This window comes from Hyperolius riggenbachi, chromosome 4 (assembly GCF_040937935.1).
Source record: "Hyperolius riggenbachi isolate aHypRig1 chromosome 4, aHypRig1.pri, whole genome shotgun sequence".
NCBI classification, from domain to species: domain Eukaryota; kingdom Metazoa; phylum Chordata; class Amphibia; order Anura; family Hyperoliidae; genus Hyperolius; species Hyperolius riggenbachi.
The window spans coordinates 11,176,926-11,192,530 of record NC_090649.1 but is presented as its reverse complement, the minus strand read 5'-3'; the positions used below and the strand labels follow the sequence as shown (position 1 = coordinate 11,192,530).

The 15,605-nt window shown below is 44.9% G+C and overlaps 35 non-coding genes across 35 annotated transcripts; all 35 read right to left on the bottom strand.

Annotated features, from left to right (window-relative positions):
• Nucleotides 1-113: 113 nt before the first annotated feature.
• TRNAV-UAC (transfer RNA valine (anticodon UAC)) lies at nucleotides 114-186 on the bottom strand. Its single transcript has one exon. It is a non-coding gene; the product is annotated as a tRNA-Val (tRNA).
• Nucleotides 187-864: 678 nt separating this feature from the next.
• TRNAV-CAC (transfer RNA valine (anticodon CAC)) lies at nucleotides 865-937 on the bottom strand. The gene has a single exon. It is a non-coding gene; the product is annotated as a tRNA-Val (tRNA).
• Nucleotides 938-1,248: 311 nt separating this feature from the next.
• Nucleotides 1,249-1,321, bottom strand: TRNAV-UAC (transfer RNA valine (anticodon UAC)). Its single transcript has one exon. It is a non-coding gene; the product is annotated as a tRNA-Val (tRNA).
• Nucleotides 1,322-1,999: 678 nt separating this feature from the next.
• On the bottom strand, nucleotides 2,000-2,072 carry TRNAV-CAC (transfer RNA valine (anticodon CAC)). The gene has a single exon. It is a non-coding gene; the product is annotated as a tRNA-Val (tRNA).
• Nucleotides 2,073-2,383: 311 nt separating this feature from the next.
• TRNAV-UAC (transfer RNA valine (anticodon UAC)) lies at nucleotides 2,384-2,456 on the bottom strand. Its single transcript has one exon. It is a non-coding gene; the product is annotated as a tRNA-Val (tRNA).
• A 678-nt stretch (nucleotides 2,457-3,134) lies between these two features.
• Nucleotides 3,135-3,207, bottom strand: TRNAV-CAC (transfer RNA valine (anticodon CAC)). Its single transcript has one exon. It is a non-coding gene; the product is annotated as a tRNA-Val (tRNA).
• A 141-nt stretch (nucleotides 3,208-3,348) lies between these two features.
• Nucleotides 3,349-3,421, bottom strand: TRNAV-AAC (transfer RNA valine (anticodon AAC)). The gene has a single exon. It is a non-coding gene; the product is annotated as a tRNA-Val (tRNA).
• Nucleotides 3,422-3,732: 311 nt separating this feature from the next.
• Nucleotides 3,733-3,805, bottom strand: TRNAV-UAC (transfer RNA valine (anticodon UAC)). The gene has a single exon. It is a non-coding gene; the product is annotated as a tRNA-Val (tRNA).
• A 679-nt stretch (nucleotides 3,806-4,484) lies between these two features.
• Nucleotides 4,485-4,557, bottom strand: TRNAV-CAC (transfer RNA valine (anticodon CAC)). The gene has a single exon. It is a non-coding gene; the product is annotated as a tRNA-Val (tRNA).
• A 141-nt stretch (nucleotides 4,558-4,698) lies between these two features.
• Nucleotides 4,699-4,771, bottom strand: TRNAV-AAC (transfer RNA valine (anticodon AAC)). The gene has a single exon. It is a non-coding gene; the product is annotated as a tRNA-Val (tRNA).
• A 311-nt stretch (nucleotides 4,772-5,082) lies between these two features.
• On the bottom strand, nucleotides 5,083-5,155 carry TRNAV-UAC (transfer RNA valine (anticodon UAC)). The gene has a single exon. It is a non-coding gene; the product is annotated as a tRNA-Val (tRNA).
• A 678-nt stretch (nucleotides 5,156-5,833) lies between these two features.
• Nucleotides 5,834-5,906, bottom strand: TRNAV-CAC (transfer RNA valine (anticodon CAC)). Its single transcript has one exon. It is a non-coding gene; the product is annotated as a tRNA-Val (tRNA).
• A 141-nt stretch (nucleotides 5,907-6,047) lies between these two features.
• Nucleotides 6,048-6,120, bottom strand: TRNAV-AAC (transfer RNA valine (anticodon AAC)). The gene has a single exon. It is a non-coding gene; the product is annotated as a tRNA-Val (tRNA).
• A 311-nt stretch (nucleotides 6,121-6,431) lies between these two features.
• Nucleotides 6,432-6,504, bottom strand: TRNAV-UAC (transfer RNA valine (anticodon UAC)). The gene has a single exon. It is a non-coding gene; the product is annotated as a tRNA-Val (tRNA).
• A 141-nt stretch (nucleotides 6,505-6,645) lies between these two features.
• TRNAV-AAC (transfer RNA valine (anticodon AAC)) lies at nucleotides 6,646-6,718 on the bottom strand. Its single transcript has one exon. It is a non-coding gene; the product is annotated as a tRNA-Val (tRNA).
• A 311-nt stretch (nucleotides 6,719-7,029) lies between these two features.
• Nucleotides 7,030-7,102, bottom strand: TRNAV-UAC (transfer RNA valine (anticodon UAC)). The gene has a single exon. It is a non-coding gene; the product is annotated as a tRNA-Val (tRNA).
• A 678-nt stretch (nucleotides 7,103-7,780) lies between these two features.
• Nucleotides 7,781-7,853, bottom strand: TRNAV-CAC (transfer RNA valine (anticodon CAC)). The gene has a single exon. It is a non-coding gene; the product is annotated as a tRNA-Val (tRNA).
• Nucleotides 7,854-7,994: 141 nt separating this feature from the next.
• Nucleotides 7,995-8,067, bottom strand: TRNAV-AAC (transfer RNA valine (anticodon AAC)). The gene has a single exon. It is a non-coding gene; the product is annotated as a tRNA-Val (tRNA).
• Nucleotides 8,068-8,378: 311 nt separating this feature from the next.
• TRNAV-UAC (transfer RNA valine (anticodon UAC)) lies at nucleotides 8,379-8,451 on the bottom strand. The gene has a single exon. It is a non-coding gene; the product is annotated as a tRNA-Val (tRNA).
• A 678-nt stretch (nucleotides 8,452-9,129) lies between these two features.
• On the bottom strand, nucleotides 9,130-9,202 carry TRNAV-CAC (transfer RNA valine (anticodon CAC)). The gene has a single exon. It is a non-coding gene; the product is annotated as a tRNA-Val (tRNA).
• A 141-nt stretch (nucleotides 9,203-9,343) lies between these two features.
• On the bottom strand, nucleotides 9,344-9,416 carry TRNAV-AAC (transfer RNA valine (anticodon AAC)). Its single transcript has one exon. It is a non-coding gene; the product is annotated as a tRNA-Val (tRNA).
• A 311-nt stretch (nucleotides 9,417-9,727) lies between these two features.
• TRNAV-UAC (transfer RNA valine (anticodon UAC)) lies at nucleotides 9,728-9,800 on the bottom strand. The gene has a single exon. It is a non-coding gene; the product is annotated as a tRNA-Val (tRNA).
• A 141-nt stretch (nucleotides 9,801-9,941) lies between these two features.
• Nucleotides 9,942-10,014, bottom strand: TRNAV-AAC (transfer RNA valine (anticodon AAC)). Its single transcript has one exon. It is a non-coding gene; the product is annotated as a tRNA-Val (tRNA).
• A 311-nt stretch (nucleotides 10,015-10,325) lies between these two features.
• Nucleotides 10,326-10,398, bottom strand: TRNAV-UAC (transfer RNA valine (anticodon UAC)). Its single transcript has one exon. It is a non-coding gene; the product is annotated as a tRNA-Val (tRNA).
• A 678-nt stretch (nucleotides 10,399-11,076) lies between these two features.
• On the bottom strand, nucleotides 11,077-11,149 carry TRNAV-CAC (transfer RNA valine (anticodon CAC)). The gene has a single exon. It is a non-coding gene; the product is annotated as a tRNA-Val (tRNA).
• A 141-nt stretch (nucleotides 11,150-11,290) lies between these two features.
• Nucleotides 11,291-11,363, bottom strand: TRNAV-AAC (transfer RNA valine (anticodon AAC)). Its single transcript has one exon. It is a non-coding gene; the product is annotated as a tRNA-Val (tRNA).
• Nucleotides 11,364-11,674: 311 nt separating this feature from the next.
• TRNAV-UAC (transfer RNA valine (anticodon UAC)) lies at nucleotides 11,675-11,747 on the bottom strand. Its single transcript has one exon. It is a non-coding gene; the product is annotated as a tRNA-Val (tRNA).
• A 678-nt stretch (nucleotides 11,748-12,425) lies between these two features.
• On the bottom strand, nucleotides 12,426-12,498 carry TRNAV-CAC (transfer RNA valine (anticodon CAC)). Its single transcript has one exon. It is a non-coding gene; the product is annotated as a tRNA-Val (tRNA).
• A 141-nt stretch (nucleotides 12,499-12,639) lies between these two features.
• TRNAV-AAC (transfer RNA valine (anticodon AAC)) lies at nucleotides 12,640-12,712 on the bottom strand. The gene has a single exon. It is a non-coding gene; the product is annotated as a tRNA-Val (tRNA).
• Nucleotides 12,713-13,023: 311 nt separating this feature from the next.
• Nucleotides 13,024-13,096, bottom strand: TRNAV-UAC (transfer RNA valine (anticodon UAC)). Its single transcript has one exon. It is a non-coding gene; the product is annotated as a tRNA-Val (tRNA).
• Nucleotides 13,097-13,774: 678 nt separating this feature from the next.
• TRNAV-CAC (transfer RNA valine (anticodon CAC)) lies at nucleotides 13,775-13,847 on the bottom strand. Its single transcript has one exon. It is a non-coding gene; the product is annotated as a tRNA-Val (tRNA).
• A 141-nt stretch (nucleotides 13,848-13,988) lies between these two features.
• On the bottom strand, nucleotides 13,989-14,061 carry TRNAV-AAC (transfer RNA valine (anticodon AAC)). Its single transcript has one exon. It is a non-coding gene; the product is annotated as a tRNA-Val (tRNA).
• A 311-nt stretch (nucleotides 14,062-14,372) lies between these two features.
• Nucleotides 14,373-14,445, bottom strand: TRNAV-UAC (transfer RNA valine (anticodon UAC)). Its single transcript has one exon. It is a non-coding gene; the product is annotated as a tRNA-Val (tRNA).
• Nucleotides 14,446-15,123: 678 nt separating this feature from the next.
• Nucleotides 15,124-15,196, bottom strand: TRNAV-CAC (transfer RNA valine (anticodon CAC)). The gene has a single exon. It is a non-coding gene; the product is annotated as a tRNA-Val (tRNA).
• Nucleotides 15,197-15,337: 141 nt separating this feature from the next.
• TRNAV-AAC (transfer RNA valine (anticodon AAC)) lies at nucleotides 15,338-15,410 on the bottom strand. The gene has a single exon. It is a non-coding gene; the product is annotated as a tRNA-Val (tRNA).
• Nucleotides 15,411-15,605: the final 195 nt, after the last annotated feature.

The following is a 15,605-nucleotide window of genomic DNA, read 5'->3' as shown; positions in this document are numbered from 1 at the left end:
AGAGGAGTAGGCAGACTAATGTGAGTTTTGTCAAGGTGCAGCTAGCATTGGAGGCCAAAAATCTTCTTTAGAAAGGAGGGGAATAGACCACTTTATGGAACAAAAAGCATCGCTGTTTCTGCCCAGTTTCGAGCTGGGGACCTTTTGCGTGTAAAGCAAACGTGATAACCACTACACTACAGAAACCTCCGGTGGAAACTGATTGCAATTTTGCTACCAAGAAGAAAGCAGTGCTCGCATAGGAACATAGACAACTGGCATATTGGGAACTAATACTCAAAAGAACCTTCCACATGAGAAAGGGAGCAATAAAGTAGCTATGAGAGGTAACAACATCTAAAATGTTGGGCTTAGGTCAATAGAGTATGCTTGAGTAAAAAAAAAGGCATTCGGGAATAGAAAGGTGGGGAGGGGAAAGACAACCATGGCATGCAGCAAAATATCATAAGTCTTAACTACTGGGAAAGCCTGAACTTTGCAGATGATGCGACGGCAACCAAAGTGGCAGTACTTGGAGAAGGGCTGGATAGGAAGAAGACAAGGGAGGTTAGAGTCAAAGGCAAATTCCAGGCAATATAAACTTACAAATCAGGTGGTAGGACAGTTCTACTTCTAGATAGTGCAGTATCTAGGGAGAAGGAAAAGAGACAAAGCTTGGTGTTTTGCAAGTTGAGTTTTAGATCTCTCTTAGATGGATATGCATGTAGGGATGGCTAAGAGGCAGTCTGAAAGAGGCTATTAGCAGTTGCCTGAGAAAGTGAGTGAAGAAAAGACACTGGCCAGTCACATTGATGGCCAGCTTGCAAGCGTATGGAGCAAGGGAAGGAGGAGTGCTTTGGATGGCAAAAAGTTAAAGGTAGACACTGTTTCTGCCCGGTTTCGAACCGGGGACCTTTCGCGTGTGAGGCGAACGTGATAACCACTACACTACAGAAACCACCTACACTTCTCAGGGTGTACCCACAAGCGGCTCATTTTACCCAAGCAAAGCTTGTTTTAACCACGTGCAGCTCATTTTAACCACACGCAGCTCATTTTAATCACACGCAACAACTAGGATCCACATCTGTCCTGATCAAGCTAACACGCTACTTTGGACTAACTCCAGCTCTTTTGCTTGGAGACAACTGGATCAAGAGGAGTAGGCAGACTAATGTGAGTTTTGTCAAGATGCAGCTAGCATTGGAGGCCAAAAATCTTCTTTAGAAAGGAGGGGAATAGACCACTTTATGGAACAAAAAGCATCGCTGTTTCTGCCCAGTTTCGAGCTGGGGACCTTTTGCGTGTAAAGCAAACGTGATAACCACTACACTACAGAAACCTCCGGTGGAAACTGATTGCAATTTTGCTACCAAGAAGAAAGCAGTGCTCGCATAGGAACATAGACAACTGGCATATTGGGAACTAATACTCAAAAGAACCTTCCACATGAGAAAGGGAGCAATAAAGTAGCTATGAGAGGTAACAACATCTAAAATGTTGGGCTTAGGTCAATAGAGTATGCTTGAGTAAAAAAAAAGGCATTCGGGAATAGAAAGGTGGGGAGGGGAAAGACAACCATGGCATGCAGCAAAATATCATAAGTCTTAACTACTGGGAAAGCCTGAACTTTGCAGATGATGCGACGGCAACCAAAGTGGCAGTACTTGGAGAAGGGCTGGATAGGAAGAAGACAAGGGAGGTTAGAGTCAAAGGCAAATTCCAGGCAATATAAACTTACAAATCAGGTGGTAGGACAGTTCTACTTCTAGATAGTGCAGTATCTAGGGAGAAGGAAAAGAGACAAAGCTTGGTGTTTTGCAAGTTGAGTTTTAGATCTCTCTTAGATGGATATGCATGTAGGGATGGCTAAGAGGCAGTCTGAAAGAGGCTATTAGCAGTTGCCTGAGAAAGTGAGTGAAGAAAAGACACTGGCCAGTCACATTGATGGCCAGCTTGCAAGCGTATGGAGCAAGGGAAGGAGGAGTGCTTTGGATGGCAAAAAGTTAAATGTAGACACTGTTTCTGCCCGGTTTCGAACCGGGGACCTTTCGCGTGTGAGGCGAACGTGATAACCACTACACTACAGAAACCACCTACACTTCTCAGGGTGTACCCACAAGCGGCTCATTTTACCCAAGCAAAGCTTGTTTTAACCACGTGCAGCTCATTTTAACCACACGCAGCTCATTTTAATCACACGCAACAACTAGGATCCACATCTGTCCTGATCAAGCTAACACGCTACTTTGGACTAACTCCAGCTCTTTTGCTTGGAGACAACTGGATCAAGAGGAGTAGGCAGACTAATGTGAGTTTTGTCAAGATGCAGCTAGCATTGGAGGCCAAAAATCTTCTTTAGAAAGGAGGGGAATAGACCACTTTATGGAACAAAAAGCATCGCTGTTTCTGCCCAGTTTCGAGCTGGGGACCTTTTGCGTGTAAAGCAAACGTGATAACCACTACACTACAGAAACCTCCGGTGGAAACTGATTGCAATTTTGCTACCAAGAAGAAAGCAGTGCTCGCATAGGAACATAGACAACTGGCATATTGGGAACTAATACTCAAAAGAACCTTCCACATGAGAAAGGGAGCAATAAAGTAGCTATGAGAGGTAACAACATCTAAAATGTTGGGCTTAGGTCAATAGAGTATGCTTGAGTAAAAAAAAAGGCATTCGGGAATAGAAAGGTGGGGAGGGGAAAGACAACCATGGCATGCAGCAAAATATCATAAGTCTTAACTACTGGGAAAGCCTGAACTTTGCAGATGATGCGACGGCAACCAAAGTGGCAGTACTTGGAGAAGGGCTGGATAGGAAGAAGACAAGGGAGGTTGGAGTCAAAGGCAAATTCCAGGCAATATAAACTTACAAAGCAGGTGGTAGGACAGTTCTACTTCTAGATAGTGCAGTATCTAGGGAGAAGGAAAAGAGACAAAGCTTGGTGTTTTGCAAGTTGAGTTTTAGATCTCTCTTAGATGGATATGCATGTAGGGATGGCTAAGAGGCAGTCTGAAAGAGGCTATTAGCAGTTGCCTGAGAAAGTGAGTGAAGAAAAGACACTGGCCAGTCACATTGATGGCCAGCTTGCAAGCGTATGGAGCAAGGGAAGGAGGAGTGCTTTGGATGGCAAAAAGTTAAAGGTAGACACTGTTTCTGCCCGGTTTCAAACCGGGGACCTTTCGCGTGTGAGGCAAACGTGATAACCACTACACTACAGAAACCAGACACTTTTTGCTTGTCCTGGAGCCCCGAAAGAGGAAAAGTAGAGCTTTTCATGAATATGATTAAGCCAGACAGGTAAAGACTCATGCATGCGTAAGTGGAGCCTGCGTGAAAAGGAAAGAAGACCAGAGAAAAAGCCATGTTTCTGCCCAGTTTCGAACTGGGGACCTTTCGCGTGTTAGGCGAATGTGATAACCACTACACTACAGAAACAACCTACACTTCTCAGGGTGTACCCACAAGCGGCTCATTTTACCCAAGCAAAGCTTGTTTTAACTACGTGCAGCTCATTTTAACCACACGCAACTCATTTTAACCACACGCAACAACTAGGATCCACATCTGTCCTGATCAAGCTAACACGCTACTTTGGACTAACTCCAGCTCTTTTGCTTGGAGACAACTGGATCAAGAGGAGTAGGCAGACTAATGTGAGTTTTGTCAAGGTGCAGCTAGCATTGGAGGCCAAAAATCTTCTTTAGAAAGGAGGGGAATAGACCACTTTATGGAACAAAAAGCATAGCTGTTTCTGCCCAGTTTCGAGCTGGGGACCTTTTGCGAGTAAAGCAAACGTGATAACCACTACACTACAGAAACCTCCGGTGGAAACTGATTGCAATTTTGCTACCAAGAAGAAAGCAGTGCTCGCAGAGGAACATAGACAACTGGCATATTGGGAACTAATACTCAAAAGAACCTTCCACATGAGAAAGGGAGCAATAAAGTAGCTATGAGAGGTAACAACATCTAAAATGTTGGGCTTAGGTCAATAGAGTATGCTTGAGTAAAAAAAAAAGGCATTCGGGAATAGAAAGGTGGGGAGGGGAAAGACAACCATGGCATGCAGCAAAATATCATAAGTCTTAACTACTGGGAAAGCCTGAACTTTGCAGATGATGCGACGGCAACCAAAGTGGCAGTACTTGGAGAAGGGCTGGATAGGAAGAAGACAAGGGAGGTTGGAGTCAAAGGCAAATTCCAGGCAATATAAACTTACAAAGCAGGTGGTAGGACAGTTCTACTTCTAGATAGTGCAGTATCTAGGGAGAAGGAAAAGAGACAAAGCTTGGTGTTTTGCAAGTTGAGTTTTAGATCTCTCTTAGATGGATATGCATGTAGGGATGGCTAAGAGGCAGTCTGAAAGAGGCTATTAGCAGTTGCCTGAGAAAGTGAGTGAAGAAAAGACACTGGCCAGTCACATTGAGGGCCAGCTTGCAAGCGTATGGAGCAAGGGAAGGAGGAGTGCTTTGGACGGCAAAAAGTTAAAGGTAGACACTGTTTCTGCCCGGTTTCAAACCGGGGACCTTTCGCGTGTGAGGCAAACGTGATAACCACTACACTACAGAAACCAGACACTTTTTGCTTGTCCTGGAGCCCCGAAAGAGGAAAAGTAGAGCTTTTCATGAATATGATTAAGCCAGACAGGTAAAGACTCATGCATGCGTAAGTGGAGCCTGCGTGAAAAGGAAAGAAGACCAGAGAAAAAGCCATGTTTCTGCCCAGTTTCGAACTGGGGACCTTTCGCGTGTTAGGCAAACGTGATAACCACTACACTACAGAAACCACCTACACTTCTCAGGGTGTACCCACAAGTGGCTCATTTTACCCAAGCAAAGCTTGTTTTAACCACGTGCAGCTCATTTTAACCACACGCAGCTCATTTTAACCACACGCAACAACTAGGATCCACATCTGTCCTGATCAAGCTAACACGCTACTTTGGACTAACTCCAGCTCTTTTGCTTGGAGACAACTGGATCAAGAGGAGTAGGCAGACTAATGTGAGTTTTGTCAAGGTGCAGCTAGCATTGGAGGCCAAAAATCTTCTTTAGAAAGGAGGGGAATAGACCACTTTATGGAACAAAAAGCATAGCTGTTTCTGCCCAGTTTCGAGCTGGGGACCTTTTGCGAGTAAAGCAAACGTGATAACCACTACACTACAGAAACCTCCGGTGGAAACTGATTGCAATTTTGCTACCAAGAAGAAAGCAGTGCTCGCATAGGAACATAGACAACTGGCATATTGGGAACTAATACTCAAAAGAACCTTCCACATGAGAAAGGGAGCAATAAAGTAGCTATGAGAGGTAACAACATCTAAAATGTTGGGCTTAGGTCAATAGAGTATGCTTGAGTAAAAAAAAAGGCATTCGGGAATAGAAAGGTGGGGAGGGGAAAGACAACCATGGCATGCAGCAAAATATCATAAGTCTTAACTACTGGGAAAGCCTGAACTTTGCAGATGATGCGACGGCAACCAAAGTGGCAGTACTTGGATAAGGGCTGGATAGGAAGAAGACAAGGGAGGTTGGAGTCAAAGGCAAATTCCAGGCAATATAAACTTACAAAGCAGGTGGTAGGACAGTTCTACTTCTAGATAGTGCAGTATCTAGGGAGAAGGAAAAGAGACAAAGCTTGGTGTTTTGCAAGTTGAGTTTTAGATCTCTCTTAGATGGATATGCATGTAGGGATGGCTAAGAGGCAGTCTGAAAGAGGCTATTAGCAGTTGCCTGAGAAAGTGAGTGAAGAAAAGACACTGGCCAGTCACATTGATGGCCAGCTTGCAAGCGTATGGAGCAAGGGAAGGAGGAGTGCTTTGGATGGCAAAAAGTTAAAGGTAGACACTGTTTCTGCCCGGTTTCGAACCGGGGACCTTTCGCGTGTGAGGCGAACGTGATAACCACTACACTACAGAAACCAGACACTTCTTGCGTGTCCTGGAGCCCCGAAAGAGGAAAAGTAGAGCTTTTCATGAATATGATTAAGCCAGACAGGTAAAGACTCATGCATGCGTAAGTGGAGCCTGCGTGAAAAGGAAAGAAGACCAGAGAAAAAGCCATGTTTCTGCCCAGTTTCGAACTGGGGACCTTTCGCGTGTTAGGCAAACGTGATAACCACTACACTACAGAAACCACCTACACTTCTCAGGGTGTACCCACAAGTGGCTCATTTTACCCAAGCAAAGCTTGTTTTAACCACGTGCAGCTCATTTTAACCACACGCAGCTCATTTTAACCACACGCAACAACTAGGATCCACATCTGTCCTGATCAAGCTAACACGCTACTTTGGACTAACTCCAGCTCTTTTGCTTGGAGACAACTGGATCAAGAGGAGTAGGCAGACTAATGTGAGTTTTGTCAAGGTGCAGCTAGCATTGGAGGCCAAAAATCTTCTTTAGAAAGGAGGGGAATAGACCACTTTATGGAACAAAAAGCATCGCTGTTTCTGCCCAGTTTCGAGCTGGGGACCTTTTGCGTGTAAAGCAAACGTGATAACCACTACACTACAGAAACCAGACACTTCTTGCTTGTCCTGGAGCCCCGAAAGAGGAAAAGTAGAGCTTTTCATGAATATGATTAAGCCAGACAGGTAAAGACTCATGCATGCGTAAGTGGAGCCTGCGTGAAAAGGAAAGAAGACCAGAGAAAAAGCCATGTTTCTGCCCAGTTTCGAACTGGGGACCTTTCGCGTGTTAGGCGAATGTGATAACCACTACACTACAGAAACAACCTACACTTCTCAGGGTGTACCCACAAGCGGCTCATTTTACCCAAGCAAAGCTTGTTTTAACTACGTGCAGCTCATTTTAACCACACGCAACTCATTTTAACCACACGCAACAACTAGGATCCACATCTGTCCTGATCAAGCTAACACGCTACTTTGGACTAACTCCAGCTCTTTTGCTTGGAGACAACTGGATCAAGAGGAGTAGGCAGACTAATGTGAGTTTTGTCAAGGTGCAGCTAGCATTGGAGGCCAAAAATCTTCTTTAGAAAGGAGGGGAATAGACCACTTTATGGAACAAAAAGCATCGCTGTTTCTGCCCAGTTTCGAGCTGGGGACCTTTTGCGAGTAAAGCAAACGTGATAACCACTACACTACAGAAACCTCCGGTGGAAACTGATTGCAATTTTGCTACCAAGAAGAAAGCAGTGCTCGCATAGGAACATAGACAACTGGCATATTGGGAACTAATACTCAAAAGAACCTTCCACATGAGAAAGGGAGCAATAAAGTAGCTATGAGAGGTAACAACATCTAAAATGTTGGGCTTAGGTCAATAGAGTATGCTTGAGTAAAAAAAAAGGCATTCGGGAATAGAAAGGTGGGGAGGGGAAAGACAACCATGGCATGCAGCAAAATATCATAAGTCTTAACTACTGGGAAAGCCTGAACTTTGCAGATGATGCGACGGCAACCAAAGTGGCAGTACTTGGAGAAGGGCTGGATAGGAAGAAGACAAGGGAGGTTGGAGTCAAAGGCAAATTCCAGGCAATATAAACTTACAAAGCAGGTGGTAGGACAGTTCTACTTCTAGATAGTGCAGTATCTAGGGAGAAGGAAAAGAGACAAAGCTTGGTGTTTTGCAAGTTGAGTTTTAGATCTCTCTTAGATGGATATGCATGTAGGGATGGCTAAGAGGCAGTCTGAAAGAGGCTATTAGCAGTTGCCTGAGAAAGTGAGTGAAGAAAAGACACTGGCCAGTCACATTGAGGGCCAGCTTGCAAGCGTATGGAGCAAGGGAAGGAGGAGTGCTTTGGATGGCAAAAAGTTAAAGGTAGACACTGTTTCTGCCCGGTTTCAAACCGGGGACCTTTCGCGTGTGAGGCAAACGTGATAACCACTACACTACAGAAACCAGACACTTTTTGCTTGTCCTGGAGCCCCGAAAGAGGAAAAGTAGAGCTTTTCATGAATATGATTCAGCCAGACAGGTAAAGACTCATGCATGCGTAAGTGGAGCCTGCGTGAAAAGGAAAGAAGACCAGAGAAAAAGCCATGTTTCTGCCCAGTTTCGAACTGGGGACCTTTCGCGTGTTAGGCGAACGTGATAACCACTACACTACAGAAACCACCTACACTTCTCAGGGTGTACCCACAAGTGGCTCATTTTACCCAAGCAAAGCTTGTTTTAACCACGTGCAGCTCATTTTAACCACACGCAGCTCATTTTAACCACACGCAACAACTAGGATCCACATCTGTCCTGATCAAGCTAACACGCTACTTTGGACTAACTCCAGCTCTTTTGCTTGGAGACAACTGGATCAAGAGGAGTAGGCAGACTAATGTGAGTTTTGTCAAGGTGCAGCTAGCATTGGAGGCCAAAAATCTTCTTTAGAAAGGAGGGGAATAGACCACTTTATGGAACAAAAAGCATAGCTGTTTCTGCCCAGTTTCGAGCTGGGGACCTTTTGCGAGTAAAGCAAACGTGATAACCACTACACTACAGAAACCTCCGGTGGAAACTGATTGCAATTTTGCTACCAAGAAGAAAGCAGTGCTCGCATAGGAACATAGACAACTGGCATATTGGGAACTAATACTCAAAAGAACCTTCCACATGAGAAAGGGAGCAATAAAGTAGCTATGAGAGGTAACAACATCTAAAATGTTGGGCTTAGGTCAATAGAGTATGCTTGAGTAAAAAAAAAGGCATTCGGGAATAGAAAGGTGGGGAGGGGAAAGACAACCATGGCATGCAGCAAAATATCATAAGTCTTAACTACTGGGAAAGCCTGAACTTTGCAGATGATGCGACGGCAACCAAAGTGGCAGTACTTGGATAAGGGCTGGATAGGAAGAAGACAAGGGAGGTTGGAGTCAAAGGCAAATTCCAGGCAATATAAACTTACAAAGCAGGTGGTAGGACAGTTCTACTTCTAGATAGTGCAGTATCTAGGGAGAAGGAAAAGAGACAAAGCTTGGTGTTTTGCAAGTTGAGTTTTAGATCTCTCTTAGATGGATATGCATGTAGGGATGGCTAAGAGGCAGTCTGAAAGAGGCTATTAGCAGTTGCCTGAGAAAGTGAGTGAAGAAAAGACACTGGCCAGTCACATTGATGGCCAGCTTGCAAGCGTATGGAGCAAGGGAAGGAGGAGTGCTTTGGATGGCAAAAAGTTAAAGGTAGACACTGTTTCTGCCCGGTTTCGAACCGGGGACCGTTCGCGTGTGAGGCGAACGTGATAACCACTACACTACAGAAACCAGACACTTCTTGCGTGTCCTGGAGCCCCGAAAGAGGAAAAGTAGAGCTTTTCATGAATATGATTAAGCCAGACAGGTAAAGACTCATGCATGCGTAAGTGGAGCCTGCGTGAAAAGGAAAGAAGACCAGAGAAAAAGCCATGTTTCTGCCCAGTTTCGAACTGGGGACCTTTCGCGTGTTAGGCAAACGTGATAACCACTACACTACAGAAACCACCTACACTTCTCAGGGTGTACCCACAAGTGGCTCATTTTACCCAAGCAAAGCTTGTTTTAACCACGTGCAGCTCATTTTAACCACACGCAGCTCATTTTAACCACACGCAACAACTAGGATCCACATCTGTCCTGATCAAGCTAACACGCTACTTTGGACTAACTCCAGCTCTTTTGCTTGGAGACAACTGGATCAAGAGGAGTAGGCAGACTAATGTGAGTTTTGTCAAGGTGCAGCTAGCATTGGAGGCCAAAAATCTTCTTTAGAAAGGAGGGGAATAGACCACTTTATGGAACAAAAAGCATCGCTGTTTCTGCCCAGTTTCGAGCTGGGGACCTTTTGCGTGTAAAGCAAACGTGATAACCACTACACTACAGACACCAGACACTTCTTGCTTGTCCTGGAGCCCCGAAAGAGGAAAAGTAGAGCTTTTCATGAATATGATTAAGCCAGACAGGTAAAGACTCATGCATGCGTAAGTGGAGCCTGCGTGAAAAGGAAAGAAGACCAGAGAAAAAGCCATGTTTCTGCCCAGTTTCGAACTGGGGACCTTTCGCGTGTTAGGCGAATGTGATAACCACTACACTACAGAAACCACCTACACTTCTCAGGGTGTACCCACAAGTGGCTCATTTTACCCAAGCAAAGCTTGTTTTAACTACGTGCAGCTCATTTTAACCACACGCAACTCATTTTAACCACACGCAACAACTAGGATCCACATCTGTCCTGATCAAGCTAACACGCTACTTTGGACTAACTCCAGCTCTTTTGCTTGGAGACAACTGGATCAAGAGGAGTAGGCAGACTAATGTGAGTTTTGTCAAGGTGCAGCTAGCATTGGAGGCCAAAAATCTTCTTTAGAAAGGAGGGGAATAGACCACTTTATGGAACAAAAAGCATCGCTGTTTCTGCCCAGTTTCGAGCTGGGGACCTTTTGCGAGTAAAGCAAACGTGATAACCACTACACTACAGAAACCTCCGGTGGAAACTGATTGCAATTTTGCTACCAAGAAGAAAGCAGTGCTCGCATAGGAACATAGACAACTGGCATATTGGGAACTAATACTCAAAAGAACCTTCCACATGAGAAAGGGAGCAATAAAGTAGCTATGAGAGGTAACAACATCTAAAATGTTGGGCTTAGGTCAATAGAGTATGCTTGAGTAAAAAAAAAGGCATTCGGGAATAGAAAGGTGGGGAGGGGAAAGACAACCATGGCATGCAGCAAAATATCATAAGTCTTAACTACTGGGAAAGCCTGAACTTTGCAGATGATGCGACGGCAACCAAAGTGGCAGTACTTGGAGAAGGGCTGGATAGGAAGAAGACAAGGGAGGTTGGAGTCAAAGGCAAATTCCAGGCAATATAAACTTACAAAGCAGGTGGTAGGACAGTTCTACTTCTAGATAGTGCAGTATCTAGGGAGAAGGAAAAGAGACAAAGCTTGGTGTTTTGCAAGTTGAGTTTTAGATCTCTCTTAGATGGATATGCATGTAGGGATGGCTAAGAGGCAGTCTGAAAGAGGCTATTAGCAGTTGCCTGAGAAAGTGAGTGAAGAAAAGACACTGGCCAGTCACATTGATGGCCAGCTTGCAAGCGTATGGAGCAAGGGTAGGAGGAGTGCTTTGGATGGCAAAAAGTTAAAGGTAGACACTGTTTCTGCCCGGTTTCGAACCGGGGACCTTTCGCGTGTGAGGCGAACGTGATAACCACTACACTACAGAAACCAGACACTTCTTGCTTGTCCTGGAGCCCCGAAAGAGGAAAAGTAGAGCTTTTCATGAATATGATTAAGCCAGACAGGTAAAGACTCATGCATGCGTAAGTGGAGCCTGCGTGAAAAGGAAAGAAGACCAGAGAAAAAGCCATGTTTCTGCCCAGTTTCGAACTGGGGACCTTTCGCGTGTTAGGCGAACGTGATAACCACTACACTACAGAAACCACCTACACTTCTCAGGGTGTACCCACAAGCGGCTCATTTTACCCAAGCAAAGCTTGTTTTAACCACGTGCAGCTCATTTTAACCACACGCAGCTCATTTTAATCACACGCAACAACTAGGATCCACATCTGTCCTGATCAAGCTAACACGCTACTTTGGACTAACTCCAGCTCTTTTGCTTGGAGACAACTGGATCAAGAGGAGTAGGCAGACTAATGTGAGTTTTGTCAAGATGCAGCTAGCATTGGAGGCCAAAAATCTTCTTTAGAAAGGAGGGGAATAGACCACTTTATGGAACAAAAAGCATCGCTGTTTCTGCCCAGTTTCGAGCTGGGGACCTTTTGCGTGTAAAGCAAACGTGATAACCACTACACTACAGAAACCTCCGGTGGAAACTGATTGCAATTTTGCTACCAAGAAGAAAGCAGTGCTCGCATAGGAACATAGACAACTGGCATATTGGGAACTAATACTCAAAAGAACCTTCCACATGAGAAAGGGAGCAATAAAGTAGCTATGAGAGGTAACAACATCTAAAATGTTGGGCTTAGGTCAATAGAGTATGCTTGAGTAAAAAAAAAGGCATTCGGGAATAGAAAGGTGGGGAGGGGAAAGACAACCATGGCATGCAGCAAAATATCATAAGTCTTAACTACTGGGAAAGCCTGAACTTTGCAGATGATGCGACGGCAACCAAAGTGGCAGTACTTGGAGAAGGGCTGGATAGGAAGAAGACAAGGGAGGTTGGAGTCAAAGGCAAATTCCAGGCAATATAAACTTACAAAGCAGGTGGTAGGACAGTTCTACTTCTAGATAGTGCAGTATCTAGGGAGAAGGAAAAGAGACAAAGCTTGGTGTTTTGCAAGTTGAGTTTTAGATCTCTCTTAGATGGATATGCATGTAGGGATGGCTAAGAGGCAGTCTGAAAGAGGCTATTAGCAGTTGCCTGAGAAAGTGAGTGAAGAAAAGACACTGGCCAGTCACATTGATGGCCAGCTTGCAAGCGTATGGAGCAAGGGTAGGAGGAGTGCTTTGGATGGCAAAAAGTTAAAGGTAGACACTGTTTCTGCCCGGTTTCGAACCGGGGACCTTTCGCGTGTGAGGCGAACGTGATAACCACTACACTACAGAAACCAGACACTTCTTGCTTGTCCTGGAGCCCCGAAAGAGGAAAAGTAGAGCTTTTCATGAATATGATTAAGCCAGACAGGTAAAGACTCATGCATGCGTAAGTGGAGCCTGCGTGAAAAGGAAAGAAGACCAGAGAAAAAGCCATGTTTCTGCCCAGTTTCGAACTGGGGACCTTTCGCGTGTTAGGCGAACGTGATAACCACTACACTACAGAAACCACCTACACTTCTCAGGGTGTACCCACAAGCGGCTCATTTTACCCAAGCAAAGCTTGTTTTAACCACGTGCAGCTCATTTTAACCACACGCAGCTCATTTTAATCACACGCAACAACTAGGATCCACATCTGTCCTGATCAAGCTAACACGCTACTTTGGACTAACTCCAGCTCTTTTGCTTGGAGACAACTGGATCAAGAGGAGTAGGCAGACTAATGTGAGTTTTGTCAAGATGCAGCTAGCATTGGAGGCCAAAAATCTTCTTTAGAAAGGAGGGGAATAGACCACTTTATGGAACAAAAAGCATCGCTGTTTCTGCCCAGTTTCGAGCTGGGGACCTTTTGCGTGTAAAGCAAACGTGATAACCACTACACTACAGAAACCTCCGGTGGAAACTGATTGCAATTTTGCTACCAAGAAGAAAGCAGTGCTCGCATAGGAACATAGACAACTGGCATATTGGGAACTAATACTCAAAAGAACCTTCCACATGAGAAAGGGAGCAATAAAGTAGCTATGAGAGGTAACAACATCTAAAATGTTGGGCTTAGGTCAATAGAGTATGCTTGAGTAAAAAAAAAGGCATTCGGGAATAGAAAGGTGGGGAGGGGAAAGACAACCATGGCATGCAGCAAAATATCATAAGTCTTAACTACTGGGAAAGCCTGAACTTTGCAGATGATGCGACGGCAACCAAAGTGGCAGTACTTGGAGAAGGGCTGGATAGGAAGAAGACAAGGGAGGTTGGAGTCAAAGGCAAATTCCAGGCAATATAAACTTACAAAGCAGGTGGTAGGACAGTTCTACTTCTAGATAGTGCAGTATCTAGGGAGAAGGAAAAGAGACAAAGCTTGGTGTTTTGCAAGTTGAGTTTTAGATCTCTCTTAGATGGATATGCATGTAGGGATGGCTAAGAGGCAGTCTGAAAGAGGCTATTAGCAGTTGCCTGAGAAAGTGAGTGAAGAAAAGACACTGGCCAGTCACATTGATGGCCAGCTTGCAAGCGTATGGAGCAAGGGAAGGAGGAGTGCTTTGGATGGCAAAAAGTTAAAGGTAGACACTGTTTCTGCCCGGTTTCAAACCGGGGACCTTTCGCGTGTGAGGCAAACGTGATAACCACTACACTACAGAAACCAGACACTTTTTGCTTGTCCTGGAGCCCCGAAAGAGGAAAAGTAGAGCTTTTCATGAATATGATTAAGCCAGACAGGTAAAGACTCATGCATGCGTAAGTGGAGCCTGCGTGAAAAGGAAAGAAGACCAGAGAAAAAGCCATGTTTCTGCCCAGTTTCGAACTGGGGACCTTTCGCGTGTTAGGCAAACGTGATAACCACTACACTACAGAAACCACCTACACTTCTCAGGGTGTACCCACAAGTGGCTCATTTTACCCAAGCAAAGCTTGTTTTAACCACGTGCAGCTCATTTTAACCACACGCAGCTCATTTTAACCACACGCAACAACTAGGATCCACATCTGTCCTGATCAAGCTAACACGCTACTTTGGACTAACTCCAGCTCTTTTGCTTGGAGACAACTGGATCAAGAGGAGTAGGCAGACTAATGTGAGTTTTGTCAAGGTGCAGCTAGCATTGGAGGCCAAAAATCTTCTTTAGAAAGGAGGGGAATAGACCACTCTATGGAACAAAAAGCATCGCTGTTTCTGCCCAGTTTCGAGCTGGGGACCTTTTGCGTGTAAAGCAAACGTGATAACCACTACACTACAGAAACCTCCGGTGGAAACTGATTGCAATTTTGCTACGAAGAAGAAAGCAGTGCTCGCATAGGAACATAGACAACTGGCATATTGGGAACTAATACTCAAAAGAACCTTCCACATGAGAAAGGGAGCAATAAAGTAGCTATGAGAGGTAACAACATCTAAAATGTTGGGCTTAGGTCAATAGAGTATGCTTGAGTAAAAAAAAAGGCATTCGGGAATAGAAAGGTGGGGAGGGGAAAGACAACCATGGCATGCAGCAAAATATCATAAGTCTTAACTACTGGGAAAGCCTGAACTTTGCAGATGATGCGACGGCAACCAAAGTGGCAGTACTTGGAGAAGGGCTGGATAGGAAGAAGACAAGGGAGGTTGGAGTCAAAGGCAAATTCCAGGCAATATAAACTTACAAAGCAGGTGGTAGGACAGTTCTACTTCTAGATAGTGCAGTATCTAGGGAGAAGAAAAAGAGACAAAGCTTGGTGTTTTGCAAGTTGAGTTTTAGATCTCTCTTAGATGGATATGCATGTAGGGATGGCTAAGAGGCAGTCTGAAAGAGGCTATTAGCAGTTGCCTGAGAAAGTGAGTGAAGAAAAGACACTGGCCAGTCACATTGATGGCCAGCTTGCAAGCGTATGGAGCAAGGGAAGGAGGAGTGCTTTGGATGGCAAAAAGTTAAAGGTAGACACTGTTTCTGCCCGGTTTCGAACCGGGGACCTTTCGCGTGTGAGGCGAACGTGATAACCACTACACTACAGAAACCAGACACTTTTTGCTTGTCCTGGAGCCCCGAAAGAGGAAAAGTAGAGCTTTTCATGAATATGATTAAGCCAGACAGGTAAAGACTCATGCATGCGTAAGTGGAGCCTGCGTGAAAAGGAAAGAAGACCAGAGAAAAAGCCATGTTTCTGCCCAGTTTCGAACTGGGGACCTTTCGCATGTTAGGCGAACGTGATAACCACTACACTACAGAAACCACCTACACTTCTCAGAGTGTACCCACAAGTGGCTCATTTTACCCAAGCAAAGCTTGTTTTAACCACGTGCAGCTCATTTTAACCACACGCAGCTCATTTTAATCACACGCAACAACTAGGATCCACATCTGTCCTGATCAAGCTAACACGCTACTTTGGACTAACTCCAGCTCTTTTGCTTGGAGACAACTGGA